Source organism: Numida meleagris, chromosome 5 (assembly GCF_002078875.1).
Source record: "Numida meleagris isolate 19003 breed g44 Domestic line chromosome 5, NumMel1.0, whole genome shotgun sequence".
In the NCBI taxonomy this organism is placed as follows: Eukaryota; Metazoa; Chordata; class Aves; order Galliformes; family Numididae; genus Numida; species Numida meleagris.
Window position 1 is genome coordinate 16,157,611 of NC_034413.1, and position 20,297 is coordinate 16,177,907.

General features: G+C 39.3%; 1 long non-coding RNA gene across 6 annotated transcripts in view; it reads right to left on the bottom strand.

Moving 5' to 3' along the window:
• The window catches only part of LOC110400421, a 75,965-nt gene that overhangs the window by 11,948 nt on the left and 43,720 nt on the right, over positions 1-20,297 (bottom strand). The gene's annotated exons all lie outside the window — the stretch shown is intronic.

The window sequence follows — 20,297 nt, forward strand, 5'->3', positions numbered from 1 at the left end:
CTTAACACTTGCCTCTTAATCAATGAGTTTGTTGAACTAGAACATTATTTTAATCACTGTTGACAAATTGGAGCAATTTCTTCTGAACTAATTTACGTATAATTCACCAGTCAAGAATTTTCTTCACATTGAAGACCTCATAACTTCATGCTAGCACTTACAGAACAAGTTACACTTAATTTTTAAAATATTCTCTTGAAGTATTGCTTTCTTCTGGGCCTCCAGGTAAATCTCAAAGCTCTTATTGGAATACTGAAAATTCATTATACACAGCAATCAAGGCCTTGAATCTCTTCCCATAATAGTCATGCAAATTTAATGCAAGAAAAGGTATGGAACAATGAGAAAGTCATTAAATTAAATATGATTTGTATCTGTGACAGATAAACACCCCTAAATAACGGTTTTTAAGCTGAAAAATTCTCCCCCAAAGATGATTCAGTAAGAACAATCCAGCTCTGCTTCTATGAAATAACCCATAGAGCATTTGAATTTCGAATTCTTTGCTGGAGTTTTGCAGTGGTTCTGAAAGGATTCATCCCTTTAGTCACAAAACTAAACTGATGTCTTCACACAATTATCTACCGCCCAAGAACATTGAGAGAACAAGCAGATATCTGCTATTTTAAGCAACCTAATCTCACATTTACAGCGTAAACAAATTTTGCTCTTCGTGCAGCATTTTCAGAGAGACAGCTGCATGCTGTGAGACAGTTCTCCCAGATTTCGTTGCAGGTAAAGCCTGCTGGATGGCACAAGCATTTTGTTCTTTAAGCACTTTGGCAGTGCCACAAAAAGAAAGGATCAAAAGTAAGCTCTGGTTGCTTTCCATTAAAGATGTTCCAAGTACTAATGATGTATTACACAGTGCCATATGGACCATGCAATAAAAAGAACAATAAAGCTCTCATTTTACCAATTTATTTCAAGAAACTAGCAGTATGTCTTAAATTCTACTGAATGAAATGGTGTATATTTCATGTTGCTGGAAACAGACTTGAATTCAGCTTCTGTTGAAATTATGTGAATTTTTCAGCCTTCAACTGTTTTATTTGAATTCATTTTTCTCCTCACAAATAAAAAATACTAACTGTATAATATTATATTAACTATATAACAGCTGTTCTATGACAAGGATGAATTTGAAAAGCAGAACTTCGGAAGCCAGAGTTTCTATAAGCCACAACACCAAGAAAATCCTCCTCCCCTTTTATATTAATTCTCTGCACAGACTTTAATGTAGTGGTTTACTCAATGGGCACCTACTTGATAAGAAATACAGCAGTACACTGCTGATTTCTAAGACCTGTTACAAAAGAGACAAAAACATTGAGTGCACCTATTCCTGAAGTGCCTCTGGAGTAATTGGCTGTGTTCATGCTCCAGGGTCAGGAATTCACCTCTGTGTGATTCCGAGAGACTATTTCTTGGCTTCCTACACACCCGTTGTAGCTTTGGGCCATTAGATCAGGTCTGTTTTCTCTTCATGTCTTCCCTCAATTAAGCTAATAGCAAGTTTTGCTTAGAACTCCTGGCACAAGGTGTGATTATGATGACAAAGCAGTTTCAGGAAGTTACTGTAGCTCTAATGTATGTGGCTGGCAAATCGGTTCTCACAAATCAGAGTGCCCATCAATCACGAGAATTTCTGGATTGCCTACAGTAATTACCATTTTGTTCTTACAGTGATTTTTTTCCAAATATAATATTTTGTTACTGGTTTTCAAATTATTATCACTGACGAGTTGTATGCATTTTCTCCTTGCTTCATTATATGGAAATAATGAACACTGAAAGTATGAGAAGGAATAACTATGGAAAGAACAACTATGATGCCACAGTAGCTTTTGCTGTCTGGTTTAAATAACAACTGAAAAGTATTTTGTCCCCAGAACATAATTTTCAAAAGCCAGTTTACATGTTCTTATTATTTGTATGTAGGTACATAGCACTTCCATTCTTGAATTTTTTGACTATGGATAATAGTCACAGGAATTATCTAGAGGACAAAAGCCTTCTGACTCTAACTTACCCATTTCACACCAAGCGTACTACTACAGATCCTCAGACTCTGCAGGCTGCCCCTCTCCTGCTGCAGCATACAGAGCAGGCAGTGTTGTCAGCCCACTGCAGAGGTAACTGAAGCACATCTGAACCACAAATAAAGTCCTTGTGGTAGAAAACCACATGAATTGCTCAGGCCTTTTGCCTTTCATCAATGCAATGCTGTGCGCAGCGAGCTGGGCTGTGGCCTTCCTGCACCACTCCCTCAGCACAGCTCTAGGCATTCCAACTCTTGGATGTATACTATTCCTCATTTCATATCGAGTTTACAGCTGTATGAGGAATATTTTTAATACAAAATGTTGTAATATGTTAATTAAAAATGTTCACAAACTGTTTAATTCTGTTTATAAGCTAGCAGTAATTTCTTTTTAATTAGGCAGTTATACAGTTTTCCCTGTCAACATCATTAATTTAATTTAGTTGAACAATGAGTAAAATTTGTGAACTGAAACCTACATGCAATTTTACCTGAGTGAACCTGGTCTAAAACATTCAAAAAAATAAAGCAAGCAAACAACAAAAAAAATCAACAGCAGCAAAAAACAAAGTTTAATCATGTTATTTCAGTTATAAATACATTATGAATACTGTTCTAAATGGGCACAGGTGTTCTTAGACATTAGGAAGAAATCCTTTACTGTGAGGGTGGTGAGACACTGGAACAGGTTGCCCAGAGAGTTTGTGAATGTGCTCACCCTGGAGGCACTGAAGGCCAGGCTGGATGGGGCTGTGAGCAACCTGGTCTAGTGGGAGGTGCCCCTGCCTGTAGCAGGAGCATTGGAACTAGATGATCATAAATGTCCCTTCCAACAAAAACTACCCATGTGTCTAACAGCCTAGCCAAGCAGAAACAGCATTAGGTTTCCTTCCAAGTTCATGCAGAATACTCTTCATCAAGTTCAATACTCTGGTTAGCTTTTCTTCATTCAAACATCATCAGCTGCAATCCACTAAAACTATTTACCTTATAGTTCATCGTTTGGAATACAACGATTGGACAGATTCCTCAAATGAAGGGAAAATGTTTATCCCACCTCTGAAAATAGATCAGACTAGAACCTGTGTACCAGTTGTGGTTTATAATGTAGATTGTTAATCTCTTTAGAGCTATTTGCAAGAAATCACAGATATTCCTTAAGATGAAGAAGCAAAATGAAAAACGTTTATTAGCAGAGGCTGAATTTCAAAGCAAAATCTATTATTGATCTAGCTGCATGTTTGTAAAGTGCTTAAGTAAACATCCATCATAAAGCAATCATTCTGTAAGAGTTACGTTCTTGGAAGATATGCTATGCAATATCTGAACATTTCAGTTCTTCCTTTGTTACTGATTGTGACTTCAGTAAGCTGTGTCTTTCACTGTGCTGTAAGTCATCTAAAGCCAATAGCTGGATTCTATGACACAGAAGAAATTCCTGTTTACTGTTTCTGTTTTCTCTCAAAAAGTCTCCAACAGTCTGCTGGATCTCTGCTAACAGACTGAGCTCTCCAACATGGGACTGAAAGCAGAGTGTCCTTTGACACCTATGGTAAATTCATCTTTTACATTAAGTTTATTGAGAAGTTGCCTATTTATTCTACAGCAAGATTATTCCATTGCTCTTTGACATTAGATGTATAAAACAAAACAACTATACAGAACCTACAGAAAGGCACTTGTTGGGAAAAGGAAGAGTTTCCGAAAATAGTCACTTCTAATTAAAGAACAAGTTAGGAACCACACAGAAACTCTTGTAATGCTCTCTGTAAATCTTTTACGTTCTCCAGTAGCTTTTCAGCAGCAGGACATAAGTCTATATACTCATATATATAATCCCATGTGTATATACATACAGGATTTGTACATGCATACACAAGTATAGGGAGGAATATAAGGAAGGTGATCATAGGGCTATCCCAATTCAGTCTGTGTGCAAGCACAAGACTGAACTACTGCTGTCAGTAAATGCAAGCACCACCCTCATTCAAAGCAGATCTGTAGATGAGGTCCTCAGAGCGCAGCTGTACTGTGTGCAGTTACACACACATGTGTTTACTCTGTAGGACACCTTCCACAACACAGAAGATGTGGTTTGGTTTTGTCATTCTTTTTTTTTCCCTAAGGTTAACTGTAATAGCTCTATATTTATTATCTTTGCAATTATTCTCAATCAGAGAACTCTGTATCTGAAGGAACATGGTTGAGGCCAGCTGCAGCCAACTGCATGTGGAGGCCACTACCTCCCCCTCTGCCTTCGTTTCATTCTCTGGAGTTCCTTTTTTCCTGGGAAGGGACCAGACACAAACTCAAACCTCAGAACAATCTATACCCAAGAACAAAGGGAAATGAGTGTAACATAACCCTCAAAATACATTTTGTTAATGTTTCAGTACAACTGAAAATCTCATTTCAAAGTGATGTGATCAGTGAGGACACCACGCAGTAAATGTGTTATAGGAATTGCCACAGCTCCCTCTGCTCATTGAATCTGAGGCCTTTTCAAGACATTTGCAGTTTGGCTCAAACTCTCACCTCCTTTTTGGAGCAGTCACCATTAGATTAATAACCTTCCAGCTCTTTTTGCCAGCTCTTGTTGTGACTGCTGCTAAGTATCCATGTCCGAGGGATTTTTCATAGCTCTGTGCTACAACACTCTCTAATTGCTGCTGCTCTGCATCAGAATGTATGAGACCATACCCTTCTTTTCAGCACCCCAGCTCCCAGCTGTCTGGTGGCCAATTGCAGTTTCCGTTCTGTAGTGCTAGAACCCTGACCACTTCTTCAGGAAAGAGAAGCTAATTCTGTCTCCTTCATAAAGGAGAAATGGATGACACTGTGCCATCCCAGCTGGATGCCTGGTGCAGACCTTCAAGGACGCGTGACATGTGTCTCCCTTGGTAGGTTACAGCAGTGATGTGCTGATGTTCCTCAGAGCTTTTCCTGATGTCTAATGAACCTCTTTTACTGCAATTTATGCACCCTGCTGATTAAGTGTGACACAGAGAGGGATGAGTTTCATTCTTCTTACCTCTCACTTCTCTGAAAACAGTAAAAACAAAAGGGTAGCATTGGCTAGAGGTGTAGGTTCTCATGCATATTCCCTATTGACCTCTGTATTTAGTCCTTGCCTTATCCACCCTTAGGAGACACAGACTCCATCTGAGGCATTATCAGATCAGAATGAACCATCTGGATTAATAATGATTATTAAATAATTCTTCTAAACAGTATGCCTGCACCTAATCTCTATTCAGCACTGTCTTCTCGCTCTGATATTAAGTAAACTTGAAAACATCAATATTAAACATCTTAATGACATAGAGAAAGGTAATCAAATAGCTCCCAGGAAGGAAGCTGTGCTCAGCAGCATGACCTTAGCTCTGACACAAAGGACGAGGCATAGGGGCAGATGGGGCAGAGCATGCCAGGAAATATGAACTCAGTTGGAAGTCAGGATTAAAAATAAATTTTTAAAGAAAAATTAATAAATAGACACCTTTTGCTCTCTTTTTTGCAAGAAAGAGCAAAATTTTGCTGGGGAAGCTGCAGCACACTTGGCAATCTGCCCAAAAGTAATACAGCAAGAGTCAATAAAAAGTATGGCATCACGCTTAATGTGTGAAGAGATCTTAATTAAGAAGCACAAGGATACTGTAAAGAAAACTTTCCCTTATGCCAACTTCTGTAAGCTGCCTAAGCTGCCAAAGAGAACAGAAGACCCTGAAGGCAGCGCAAAATACACTCTAAGGACACATCCATCCATCCATGCAGCTGAAACAGAGCGAATAGCAAAGGGTGAGGAGCAGCAGGCTCACTCCCACAGTGGGTGCTATGCACCATGCTGTTCTGAATGTCATGGAAATGATGAGAGGCATCTGGACTCTGACTCACAGCACAACATTAACACCAGCAACACATCTCTGACCTTGACTGGCCGCATGCAGCTGGCTCTATGGCAAACTAAAACACTATAAATATTTTCCTTGAAATGACTGGAGGCTTCTTTGATTTCTTGTATGGGCAAATTGGGTTATAAATTAAATTGAAATATAAATTATAAGACAGTGTTCTTCTTTTAAAAATATGGTTCTTTTTGGACCAAAATCCAGAGGAAAAAAATTGTATTTTTAGCTATACTTGGGGTGCTGCTTTATGCTACGTGTTGTTATAGCTCCCACAAGTATTACATGTGTTCTGCTGTAATAACATTCTCACCAACAGCAGCAGGCATGTGTGATGCGTTGAAACGCAAAACGTGCACTCTGAAGACCAGAAGGCTCAAGAACCTCACCACATGTGCCACCAAGCTCGTTAATTCTACACCAGATTTAAGCTGATGTGTACAGATCGCTTTGCTACAACTTTAATCTAAACCATTCTGAAAGTCTACTGAATACAAATCAAACTTCTGTTCTGTCTTAATGTACCGAGGAGCTTATACCTGCTTATGCCAGCAATTACACCTGAGTCATCAGGAATTAAATTTTCACCCCAGGACATTTCTTGAGCTGTGATCACACAAAAGGGAAGCATGTCAGTAAAAGTCAATTCACAATTGCAGCACAGCTATCTCACCTGTTCCCTCGAATTACTAATGAAAGCAGCTTTTAAGGCTCCATTCTTTTGAAAAGTGGATGTTTGGTGAATCAGTCAAGGCAAGGATTTCATGGTGACTGCAGGACACAATATGAAGCTCTCTTGCTAGCTGTGGTTTGACATTACTAAGTGATGGACAGCAGTATAGCGATTTCTCAAATCCGTAACCCTACTATTCACTCTCCTCCCCTGCTATACTACTTGGTGCCACCGAGGCAATTGCACATGGCAACAGCATGACCTGACAGAAACTCAAAGAGATACAATTACAGATCCTACTTCATTTAGGCCAGTTCAGTCTCACAGTCCAGATCTTAAGTGTGGCTGCTCAAGGCTAGTGCAACTGCAGAGCTGATGTGAGGACAGAGAGGCTGCATTGCGAAGGGCAGTACCACTGTCAGAACATGTTTAACATCAAACCGCAGCAATACATAGGCTTCAGTAACAAGGGTGCATCCTCCACTCCTGCCTTGAAGCACTGTGAACTAAGAATGCAAAGCTGGTACAACACGTGGTAGAAATATCCTTCTCCTTTGTTTTAGGAATATTTGATAATTACATAGAAAGGAGAAGAAGGGATGCTTAGGAATTAATTTTAAACCAAAATCATGCCAGTGATCCTGTTTTCATTGCAGCCCTGTGGCCATGCTGGCAGAGTTCAGGGTTGGCAGCCTGTGGCCCCAGGGAGGGAACCAGCTATCATGGAGGGACCACCCGGCAGACGGGCACTGTGTGATGTTGCACTGCACCGTGCTCCTGAGCTGGGGGGACAGCCTTACGGGAGGCAAACTCCACTAGACTGACTTTCAAGATCATTCTAATTGAAGTATAGAAAATGGCTTTCTTGTCTCTGTTTATAGAGCACAAAGTCTCAACTGTAATGGAAGAGCACAAGATGTAACAGATAGAGAACAGGCAATGGACCAGCTCAGAAACAATCTACCTTTGTTGTGGAGAACATTGTTACATCAATGGAGTGTTTTTAACATCAGCTTGGCCTGAGTATTCCTTCATAAATGATGATTGTTTATCAACAGCACCAGGTATTACCTTCCAGCATCTCGATTGAACTCAGAATTTCACTGTGGAGCTCTTGGCTCGGTGTCTCCATGTCACTACATTTACGAACCCATTCACATGAGTGTCCTACAGTTTTCTACTAGCCCCTTCCTAGCATTATTATCTCTTAAAACTTGAGCTATATATTTTTGATTGTTAATCCAAGATAACAGTTCTTTAAGCGATAGCAATAATCCATGGGATAAACTGGGTCTCATTAGGTTGATTGCATGGGGACAAGCGCAGGAGACCATTTATAAACTCATCAGGCAGAGAATATCGCGAGCATATTTCCAACACCACTGATGGGACTGAAAAATTCACTAGGAGGAAATAAAGCCTAAAGAAAAATTCAATCAAGCCTACTAATTAATGGCAAATGAGCATTTATCTGCTATTGTTTCCTTAACAGCAACCTCTCATAGTCTTAAAAATATCATAAAACAGTTATTGTTTATATGTTGGCAACACTCAGTCCTAATGAGGATTAAGAAATCATTATTGAAGACATTATACAAGCAAAAACAATCATACTCTGAACTGAGGGACAGGGCAAAAAGGGATTTGGGGTAGGAGAATGGGAGCCAGGAAAACATTCACAGCGGTCTGAGAAAATCCAGATTTCTTGTTCTCTGCCTGCAATAACAGCACAGGAATAGAAGGAAAAAGGGAGCATGACAAAGAACCCAAGGAAACGAAGAGGAAATGCAGGAAGACAGGAAAACTTGGATCTCATATTGTAATTTGTTAACTGCAGCCTCTAGATGCCTGTTATCACAGCTCTGCTTAGGCACAGGAGCCACAGCTTTGTTTTAAGGCTTCTGTAACGTGGGGCACCCAAAGGACACTTCTGAACATCCTATAGACTAAAAAAGCAGCTGTGTGTTTTTAGGGCAACATCAGGTCACAGCTAATAAACAAAGCACTCAGCTAGTGCAGTCTCACCACTCTGTCTGAGCACTGGGAATGCAAATTCATTCCTCTCAGAGGACAGAGCAAACACAAACTTCCTGCAGGGTGAAATCCAGCGTAGCTGCCTCCATGCCCCAACACATCCTACCCCCTCCCTTTCTCTCGGGGTCAGGCTTGAGCTTTGGAGAAAACAGCTGTCCCAAGATGCCATAACAGGCTCCTTGTGCCCCCTGCTTCTCCCTCTTACTCCCTTTACCCCTCCCTGAAGTTCGAGTGTAGCTTAAAAGTAATTTTTAAACTTCTTTCTTATTGTTTTGTAGCCCTGAATTGTTTTGTGTCTTTGAATCCAGCATTACTCCAGTGTAATGGTTTGAAGATGATTATGCAGATAGTGCTAGTCTTCCCAATTTCATATTGTGTTTGCTTTCATTTACCACACTAATGCCTCACAAACAGCTAAACCTTGTCCCTAAGATGAGAGCATCCATCATTTCACACTTGAGTAGTTCTCTAACTTCTCTCAGGGAAGAAGATAGAGTCCTGTTTGTATGATTCACAAAAGGGGATAAAAGGAACTTTGCACATTTATGCTGTTAACAGCCTCTGTACAGAGGACAAACGATGATAGAACTTCTGCTTCAGAGCGCTGCTGCCTTCCACAGCGCAATGAACAGGGGCCAGCAGGGACATCCCGCTTACTCCAGTGGACTCTGGAGGAGGGACTTCATCTTCCTTGCAGTCATTCTAGGTTAACACATGAGATAAGTAGTTTTTAAATAGGAAAGAACTAGCAGAGTGAGCCTAAAGGCAGATCCTCAATAGCAGTAGATTGTATTGTTGTACTTGAGTTTATCTGTACTACAGCAGCACTCTTCAAATCTAATAGAGATGTTTGCAAACAGAACCAGATTCAAGAAAAAAATGTTAAGTGCTGAAAAAGCAGCAGCAGCTTTTTGGAAAAAGGTATTACCAATCCAGCTAAGGGCTACTGTTTACGCAGAACAATGCAGCAGCTAATGCTGAACCTTTCAAGGAGTATGCCTGGGAGAAATCTTAGTCGATTTCCCTCTTCATATCTTAACGGAACTTTTAAAACATAATTATGCAATAATCAGTGTTCATACAGTTAGTTTAAGATTCGTGACAAAGATCAGCTAATGAAGGAAAGAAATCTAGAAACAAGATGTAATCTGCAGTTTGATAAAATCCTGTTTCCTTTTCCTGGTCTGTTTTCAGCAAGTCACAAATACACATGAGTTACACAAAATCATTGAATTTCTTCTATTTAATTCCATTTTTCTTGGGTTTTAACCCCTTGCTTGATTTTCTATACAGTAGGCTTATTTAAAATCAAAACATTAGTTTTTGTTTTACTTTTTCATGCATTCAGTAATATTCTTGCTTGCACTGTCACATTATCCCCCTGACTTGAGCAATCAGTGCTAGCTCAGGTCACTTTCTTCTGCGTCCATAGGGTGAAGAAAGACTTGTGGGATCAAACTTCCTGCTTCTCTGAAAAAAAGAGAACCAAACTGCACAAGGTAGTGCTGCCTTTAAATCAAGGGCCAGACCTAATACAGCTCCCACATTTGTAGGCACAAGCATCTGTCCCACAAGGTCCTGCTCTGCAGTGTTCATGCGGACTTGCAATTTTTGCTGTGCAGATATCCCCAGACACTCTGGCATCTCTCCCGAGTTTCTCTACACATGCTTCAAGCAAAGGTTTTAGCCACACTCTACAAATAGCTAAGCAACCTTGAATTTGCCTCTGTTTGGAGAAGGGGTATATATACTTTTGGTTTGGTGGAAGGCACTGTAGCTTCATGAAGAATCAACCATTCCTCAGTAGTGTGGCTAAACAAAGCTTTGGCACTCAGGTCAATCTAATGGTGGTCTGTTTAGGAGACACAAAGTCAGGAACTTAGCTCTGAATGTGAAGAACTAGATTTGTGGGCTGGCGTGATCCAGAATCTGTTGGTGTTGGCTATTAGGGAATTCACATATTTGAGGGCAGCAGGCAGCCCTGGTGTCAAAGAATCATCTACATACCAAACATACTCAAGACAACATTTCTTCTTGTTTCCAGAAACACATACAAAATACACTTTGTTACAGTAGTATAAGTTACTAACTATAGAGCATTTTCTTGTAATTATTAAAAAACAGTGTTAACGTACCACCCGTGCACACAAAGATCTCCTACTTTGGATGGATTAAGCTTTGCTTTGAGTGGATACACAGATTGATACCCTGTCAATATCTGAGAACACATTTTACTCCCTTTCCAGAAGGGTAAGCAGTTTAAACCATGTCATTCAGAACGCATTGCAGTATAATTCATTGCAAACAGCAGGTAAGGAGATAGACGGCAGGAAGCATTTTAGCTGTGAAGGACAACAGTTCTGAGCCAACCTGCTGGGCGCCTGTCAAGGGAATTTGACTTTTCTGGATGAAGAGTGGAAATATCACTTCCTTCTACTGAGAGGGATGAAACCACTTGGTCGAGAATGCAGGGAAAGCCTGCAGATTGATTCAGAAGGGAACTATCTCCCGAGACAGACCGACATGCAACCCACAGGACCAGCTTTCCTGTGAAATGTTGGATAGCGGCCAGATACTCAAAGAGATGCTGCCTTAAAGTTTTTAAAAGAAATTCCAGTGAAATGGAAAGCTTACTGAAAAAGAATCCCTAGGTGCTTAAAGAGAGAGAAAGTCACCTTATGCATGTCTTGAGCTTTAAATATATGCTTCTGTGACTATTGCACTTTTTATGCTCTGAAACACTGAGAGCAGTTTGCTTTCCATGAAGTTCCAGATTACAACAGCACCTGATGGAAGCCATGCAGCTTGCTAACCTCATGCTTTCTACTATGATTAAACTCCCTGAGCATTTAAGGTGAAACTACCTTTTCTATGAAAAAAAAAAAATGTATATCACAAGATGGTTACATGTACGCTGCCTGCATGGCACACTGTTCTGGTCAGCACAGAGAGGGAAGTATCACATATAGCAAGGACATGGTTATTGTCACAGTGCCCTGTTAACTTAGTACTCCTTCAGATATCATGAGAGACATTTGACGTGTATGGCATTCTGCCTATAAGAAAATCATAAAAAAATATAGTCCTTATCAAAACAATTTGCCTGCCACTATCACTGTAGAGACCAACAAGGTCTCTAAGCTAGACCTCATTGCATGCTCATTGGCAATGCACATTATTATTACATTGAAGGGGATGTAGGGATACTCCATTTCCTTGTGTACTGCCCCTACTGTGCCACGACATGGCTGAGTCTGTTTGTCAGCTACAAGGGCAATGACTGGGGTCACTGCCATTTGCTGTTTGCATGTTTCACAAGCAGAACATCAGACCGTCGTTTTGATGATTTTCTTTTGTCACCCAGACACCCTGTGTATGTCTATTTCAATAAAAGTCAGAAAAGTCTAGGATGAAAGCAAACACCATTTTTCTATTTTCTGTAGCAAAGCAAGAGCAATTATAAGAATGAAATTGTCATAAATCAAAATGTTTAGAGATAGCAGCAGCTGGGAAAATATACATATGCTCACAGTCAAAAATTCAATTCCAAATACAAAAATGTTGTTCTTCAGTGAGTGAGAAAAATGCTGTGTTACATTGAATTGATCAGCAGCCTGATCTGAAAGGAGTTTTGTGCAAACCAGTGGTACTGAAGATATTGAAATAAAAGGGAGGGAATGCATTTTGTTTAGTTATACTGAGACACTTTTGTAACAAAAAACGCTTTTGCAGATAAGTCTTAGAACTTGCAGTGAGAAGACGCAGAGGAGGAACATCCTAAATAGACCTTCTTTCTAGTCAAAGGAAAACAGCGATCCTTATTTATTCCTGTTTTACAGGCTCGTATCAGGACAGATCTCAGCTAACAAGGTAATTCCCAAGCAAATGTGAACATACTGATGTAAAGGTGCAGACACACAGCACGGACCAGCACATGGATCTTTTTCTCGTATTATTTCTAGTATTTAATCAGCTGCAGAAACTATGCTAATGGAAATTATTGCCCATATTCTGTCAGATACTGCTAAAGTAGAAAAGGGATTAAAAGATAAAGTTTCTACTGCTTGTAGCCTTTTGTTTAGCCAAAACCCTGATTAGCCAAAACCCTGAACTCTGCTAAGATGAGCCAGGTGAGACAGGCTATTACAATTCATTGCTTGCTTGCTCTCATTGTGCTAAAAACTGTGCTGAAGATTATGTGAAAGCTACAAAACTTCTCTTTCAGCATACATGGCTTCAGCTTTGCATTACTGTTATTAGGCCCTCAAGATGCATGGCATCTGACAGAGTGATGCTTACCACTGCCTTCTGCCATATGTATTCCATATGTGCTTCATAAGGCAGCATCTGTCATGCCCCAAGGACAAACCATACTCACATGTACATGGAGATTTTAAGTTCAATAACCTGCCCTGAAAACACAATTAAGGTAACATTTAAAGGACAAGTATGCATCATCAGTTCAAGCTTCCTTTCAAGTGCACACCCTAATTATTTTTTCTTTAGAAAAAAATATAAATGTAAAAATGTAAATTCTTTTCTTAACCCAGAAGGATTATAAAGTGGTTTTGAGCATTCCAGTATTTCACCAATTGTATTTCAGTGACATAAGCTAGTAAGGAAATCCACAACTTCCAATAATAGAGAGATCAAGACCACAAAGAGAAAGAGGAGTAGTAGTGACAAGAAGAGAAAATGTTTTCTTTCACATACAAAACATGTTCAAAGTTGAACTAGCCAGTGTTCCTCCAACACTTCTGCTTGCCATTGTCAGATTACCCTTAACATACTGAGTTTACACTCAATCCCACATAACAAAAGAACAATTTTTAAGAGGTATCCACATCACATGCACACAGTTGGGAAATTATGTTATTTACTGTCTTCTGAGTAACAAGTCACTTCATAGTTCATAGGTCTAAAATTTCTTTAAGAACCAAGGAAATTAGAAAAGCATTAAGAATTTCCTTGGGTGACACAAGAAAATTGTAGCATCACAGGTTGTATTTGCAGTCCTGAGTCATGAGAGACCCATTCTGTCAGTACCTTGAGATTAAATACTCTAAAGGGGTTGTACAGGTGTCTCAACTACATCCATGCTTCGTGCTCACTTGCCATTTTAGTTCTTTCAGAAACTATTCAGATGGGTGTGTCCAAAACTGAATTTACAGAAAGAGTTGGGAATTGGATGGAAATCTTTTCTTCTGTTCATAGCACATTATTTCTGATGTTCACAGACAGGAAGGAGAAATTGAAAAAACGCTTTTGAAAAGAACTTGATTTTTTTTTTTTCTATGCCAATGAAGCCATTCTTAAAACATTTGTGTCTTTTCCTGGAAGAAGATTTACTAATGTATGATTCAACTTCTCTAACTTTAGTACCAATAACAAATTCAACATTATGCATTGTTAACATAGTAATTACACTTTCCACTCCATAAACCAGTCTGTCATCATCTTGAGATCTGTGCCATCTGGAGAGCCAGCTGACAGCACAGTCACCTGGGATCCAGTAAGAAGCTGAGCTTCAATTCTGCATCTTGCTTCCAGTGCATTATACGAGGAAATAGATTTTGTGAAGCCATTCATAGTGCCTTGTATTGAAAACAAATTTCATCAGTTAAAATGTAACCCTGAAAATTTATTTAAATGTTCATTTAAACCATGACATGAATTATTCATGAACATTCTTTATTCCAGACACTTTTTGTCTCTTGTCATCTGGAATGATCAGAATTTGCCTTGGAGGAAGGTCTTATACATCGCTAGTCTTCTGGTACTCCTGATGGAACAGAAGATTTTCAGAAGGATCTGCGTAACTTTGGAGCAGAAGCTACTTTTGAAATTGGAACGGGGCATGCAGCCTGTTTATATATTCTGGATTATTATGCTCTTTGTCAAGAACAGGTCAGGGAAATAATAGTGCACCCAAAGTGCTACGTTGCAGTTAAACCAGACTTTGGAGTTCACAAGACCTTTGCAGACCAGCTTCCAGATACATTAACTCATGTAAGTTCCATGGATTCCAGCTTTCTTCCAAGTAAAGTACCCCAACAGCTCTAACAGCTACCCAAGCACAGCCATCCAACCACAGACAACTGCTGCCCTCTCCCTAACTGGGTTCCTGCCTCCTCCTTCATCCCAGTGAGGCAGAGACCCCAAACACCTCCCCAGCTTTTCAATCCTCATGGCAATAGGCTTTGTTAATTCTTTGTTATTAAAAAGTTTATAATCCTGCTGTAAGGCAGTTTGATATTTCTGTATTATTTTTAAAAAATACATGATAAATTATCACAACGTACTTCCCAGTAGGATAAATCAATTAGTAACTAAAAATACAAAATCACATTTAGAATTTGTCAACTGATGCCAGTGAGGTCTCTGTGGCACCCACGTGCTCTGCAGAATCAGTTGTTGTTATGCATGCTCTAATAAGATAACTTGATTTCTCTGTACGTGCTTCAGCTGGTACAGTAAGCTTTTTTTGTTCAGCCTCCTACTTAAAGTTCTTCATAAGACTGTCAGCAAGTTCCCCGTGTGAATAGTTTTTAACCGACAAATTCTGCTAAGCATGAAGAAAACCTTTCTTTCAGCCTTAAGTTACCCCTAATCCTAAAAACAAAACAAACAAAAAGGAAAACAACAGAAAACAACCAAAAGCATAACTCGTTCTGTAAGTTGATGTGACTGTACCTAGTCCAGGAGGCAGATGAGCGGTAGTTAGAGAACATCTCTTATGGCACAAGTAATGCCTCCGATACTTTGTACCTGATCTAGGGCATATTGCAAGATCAGAAGGATCTCCTTTCTGATCGCTGAAGCAACTTGAATACACTGGTGATGATCTTGGAGTCAAAGTAACTCAGTTCAAGCCAAAATCATTACCTCCTGTACCTTAAGTAACTAACCATCTGTACTAAGTACGATCTATACTTCTAAAACTCTTGTGCACTACAGGTCTTCCACCCAGACTGCTTGCCACATCAGTAAAACTACTCTGAGGTTTTCAAGTTTTGCCATCAGACAACTGATTCTACTCCGTGTTCAGAAAAAATTGTGACCTCTTCCTGAAGGTCACAGCTCAGACTGTGCAGCTCAGTTAAACACCAGGAACTATTGCAACAAGCTAAATATTCAAAGTGAGATTTCAGAACCGTGTAGGTTAGTACCTCATTACAGTGGGAGCTGTTTACTGGCACAGGAAGTATTAAACCCTGAGGAACACAAATGAACGAGCAGAGCTATGCTTTGCACAATCCTACTACCCAAAAGAAACCAAGCTACGGTAATAACAGCACAGTTTAATTTGCATCCCTGCAACTTCATTAAGAGTTTTGCAAGCACAGCAATATTTACTGGGGTGGAAGGCAAGCGCTCCATCTCATGAGCGGTTTCATTTAAGGTCTGCCTTCTCTCCTATACAAATGTATCCCAGGCTCTCCAGAAGGCTGGGAGCAAGCTGATGACTGTGGTGTGCTCTGCCCAATGTATCCACTACTGACTTCTTCAGAGACAGCCATAGGGAACCTCATGGCCTTTGGTTCCAACACTGTAGCGTTATGCTCAGGACTTACACAATAATTAGCTTCCAGGATACTAAGTTTTCTCTAACTTCATAATCAGGAGAAGCAAGATAACTCAGTTATTTTAATAAAAGTCTTTTGCAGAAAACAGTCATTATATTAAACGCTTGCTCAACACTGATATGAGGAAGGCAGCAGATCGTGAAGGCAAGAGCAAAAGAAACATGACACACCACAAAATTTTTGAAGAACTTCTATTGAAGTTATTCATGCCTGACCTTATTTTCTGGCTGACAAACCTGAAGGGTTACCATGGGTTCATTACAGACTATGGATGTTCAAGTTTCAGATACATTAAGAATACCTAAAATAATTTAGATTTATTCATCATTTATTCTTAAATCAGTGAAAACTGTGGTGGAAAGAGAGGAGATACAGAAGGAAGGTGTGCAGAGATGGTCTGACAAAACCAGAAAGTCATAGGTTATGTTTCCTATTTTAAAGCATGTCTTTCTAATGGAGTGTGTCACAGGAAAAATGCATTACAGCCATCTCCGCGGATTCTGTTAATTAATATCATCATTGCTTTACATTAATACACCCTTTTCAGAGAAATAGTTTGGATAATGGAGGAAAACTGCCTTAAATTAGACTGCAGGTTGTTGGGTTGTTTTTTTTTTAGTGAATTACTACATGAAGTTTTACAAGCAAAATTTGTTACATTCTAAATCAACTAGATGGCATTTTCCAAATAAATGGTTACGCATTCATGCTCATTTATCAGAGATTTCTATTTTTTTAAGAAATTGGTTTTATTCAGAATAATAATTGTCAAATTTTATAAGAAGAATTTTGAGCAGGATTTTTTTTTGTTAAAACAAACAAAGGCTAGAACAAATTTCATCCAGTTTCATGTATTGACAGACAAAATCTAACCTGGCAGTCTCTATGGCAAAATTCCCAGGTGACTTCAGCAGAGCCAGAGTTTGACTCACGGTAACAGAGTTCATTATTAGGATTATATAAGCTTCTCCTGCCTTTGGCTTCTTTTAGCCTCTTCCCACTACATTAAAACACAAAAATGGACTTTTGCAATATTCAGAAAAAGAATACTATTAACCTGTCCAGAATAGAGTTGATTTGATCTTTCTCCAGCATAAGAAGGCAGGCATTCCAAGTACTTTACTGGCAGTGCTGCTCAGGGTTTTAGAGACTATCTATTAGTAATAAAGGAGACAGTACAGTAATAAACGAACAACCAGACTGTCAATTTTCAAAAGCTTTCCAGCAGTAGTCTGTACAATGGGGCAGAATGAAGAAGAGCTAGCACTTTGGAAAAGCCTCAAATGAGCTAACATGCTAAAGGTATTTTTGAAGAAGAAATGTATCTTCTCTACAAATTTTTAAATTTTATTTTGTACACATGTATGTATAGTTTACGTTCTTGCACAGTGAGTGATGCAGCTAACATAAGGGACAGCATTTGGTGCCTATACACAGGACATGAAATGACACTGAACAGGAGACAATCCTTGCTCACTGTAATTCACCCCACAATAGGCATAAGGATGGTGGGGGGGTGGGGAAGTAAAGTCATTTATTCCCATAGCCCCAGCCAGCAGACCTGAACAGATTTCTCTAATGAAACAAAACCCCCGGGGTCTGCTGAGGTCTCATAGGAGAGCTGTGAGCCAAGGACTCTGAGTACAGTGAATTCAATTTTATGTGAGAGAACAGGCGCAGGCCTGTAAAGTCAAACTTGTATCTGCACAGAGCCTACACAAAGACTCACAGAAACAGCTCGCCCTCTACCAGAGACACCACATCACTCTGCTTTGGTTCACTAATCCTTTTACAAACCACTCACTTTCAAATGCAAACACAGTGAATGTTTTATGGATACTTTCAGCAGAGTTCCCTTAAATCACATAGTTCAAGATATTATGCAGATTGCAAATTATTTGCATTTTGATTGACTAATCAGCTTCTTGAACAGAGCTCTCTATATATGATTACTGTCTTCACTGGAATTCAGCTTTGACAGCCTCCTCCATTTAAGCGTATCTATACATTTAGCTAAAATGACAAAGATTTTTGAGATTTTTCTTTTGGAATTCCTGAGTTGTTTTATTCTTTTCTTTCAATAAAGTTAAAAATAAAAGTGTTGTCCAAGATCAGTAAAATCTTTTATTTGATTGTATTTAAAATTAAACATAGTCATGTTTGTGCTGGCAGCTCCAGCAACATTCACAGTTCGGAAAGCATCTGAAAGATTTTATTTAAGAAGAGTGATTTTCCACTTCATGTTTGTTTCTGTTCGGAGTCCATTTCCAAAATCCACACACTTAGCTATTGTCAGAAAAGGAGCATAACTCTAGCAGTCGTGTTCTCAGATGACCTTCTCTCTTTCTTAAAAAGCAGTATTTTTGAAGACGTGGCAGAAAGAGTGACAAGTGTTTTAAATACAAAGAAAATAAAATGAAAGATCCCACTAGCTCTAGGCATCAGGAAATCCAAAAATAGTCGATGTTGAAGAGCTTAGCAGAGAAATGTGCTCTTGCTGATTTATATAATGCTCCCTGCTGCTTATTAGGGCTGCTCTGAAAGTTATGCCTCCTATTTTATTAGGTTGGCCCACGATGTCAGAAGTGGATGTTGGTGGTATGGCAGCAGAGGTTGAACCTTCCTACCAATATTCCATTACAAGTTGCTGCCGTGTGACAGCTGGCAGCAGAGGGGCAATCCGACAAATTGGTGTCTGATGTGGAAGTGTGTATGAAGCAAAGGTGTGTCACTGAATTCCTCTATGCAGAAAAAAATGTCACACACTGACATCCACTGCTACTTGCTGAACATTTATGGAGACCAAACGTTGAACGTGAGCATGGTGAGGCAATGGGTGGTGTGTTTCAGCAGTGTAGATTTTGACAAGTGCAGCTTGCAGCTCTTGTTCATTGCTGGCAAAAACACATAGCTAATGGTGATGACTATGTTGAAAAAGAGTGTTGTACCTGTTGTAGTTTCCATGAAAATAAATAGGAAGGATTACTTTCAGTGCGACCTATGAATATTGGTCATCTCTCTGAGAAAAGCTCCTGTTGTACCAGAGTGAGCAAAGCACACCAAGCAACATACATCAAACCTGCTGCAACACCACTGTGCAAACAGCAGGAAGAACTGTACCAGTCACAAGAGGTAAGAACTGATTTTCCTCAGAGACAGAACAGTTATGATTTTTTCCACATTTTTGCAAAGCATGAGGCAATACATAAATTCCCTTTCCCCTCTTGACCACCCAAATTACAAATAAACCAATCCATACCAGAGTAGAGTAGAGTTGTCGTGACACAAAGACCGGTGGAAAGAAGAACAGGAAAAAGAAGCACTGGGAGTAAAACATTTTCAGGGAGAGAACACTCTCTCCTCCTCTGTTAACAATGAGGAATATACCCAACTTTCCTCTCACACCATCACTTCTGACAGGAATAAAACAATTTGACAACATGATATTCTAGGAGATTCTCAAAAAGAGAAAACATGCAACTGCAAGAAAACAAAAGCTAATTAGGTAAGAATTGAGAAAATAGCAAAATCCTCTGTTCTTGACAATTTGAAATAACGTGACACCGAACAAATTAGGGATCTAAAAGATGAGCATTTTTGGTTGAGAGCTTTTAAAAACTTGTTCAACCACCGGCTGTCATATCACCACTAAAGCCGGAGAAAATGCTTCCTTCCAGACCCATTTTTGCTACGTTAGTCAAATTATAGATGCATTTTTAATAGCATTTTTAATAGCATATACACTACACTTAGATTATAATAGGAACATAGGTCTTGCTTTTGTGGTTGTGTCCTCACAGTTTTATTTAAAGCTGTTTATTTCCAAGAATTGATGAAAGTTTCTATAACTTTTGCATGGCGGGTCTCCTCAAAGTCAGTACAAAAACCTTTTAGACTGGTAACAGTAATGATACACGAAACAAAGCCGCCAAGAAGGTGAACAATTTGCTAATTGTAGAACTACAACTTGGGTGAACAAAGTGATAGACATGTGTCCATTAACACTTGTCTACACTTGGAGTTTTCTCAGAATAGTTACTTCAGAATAACTAGTT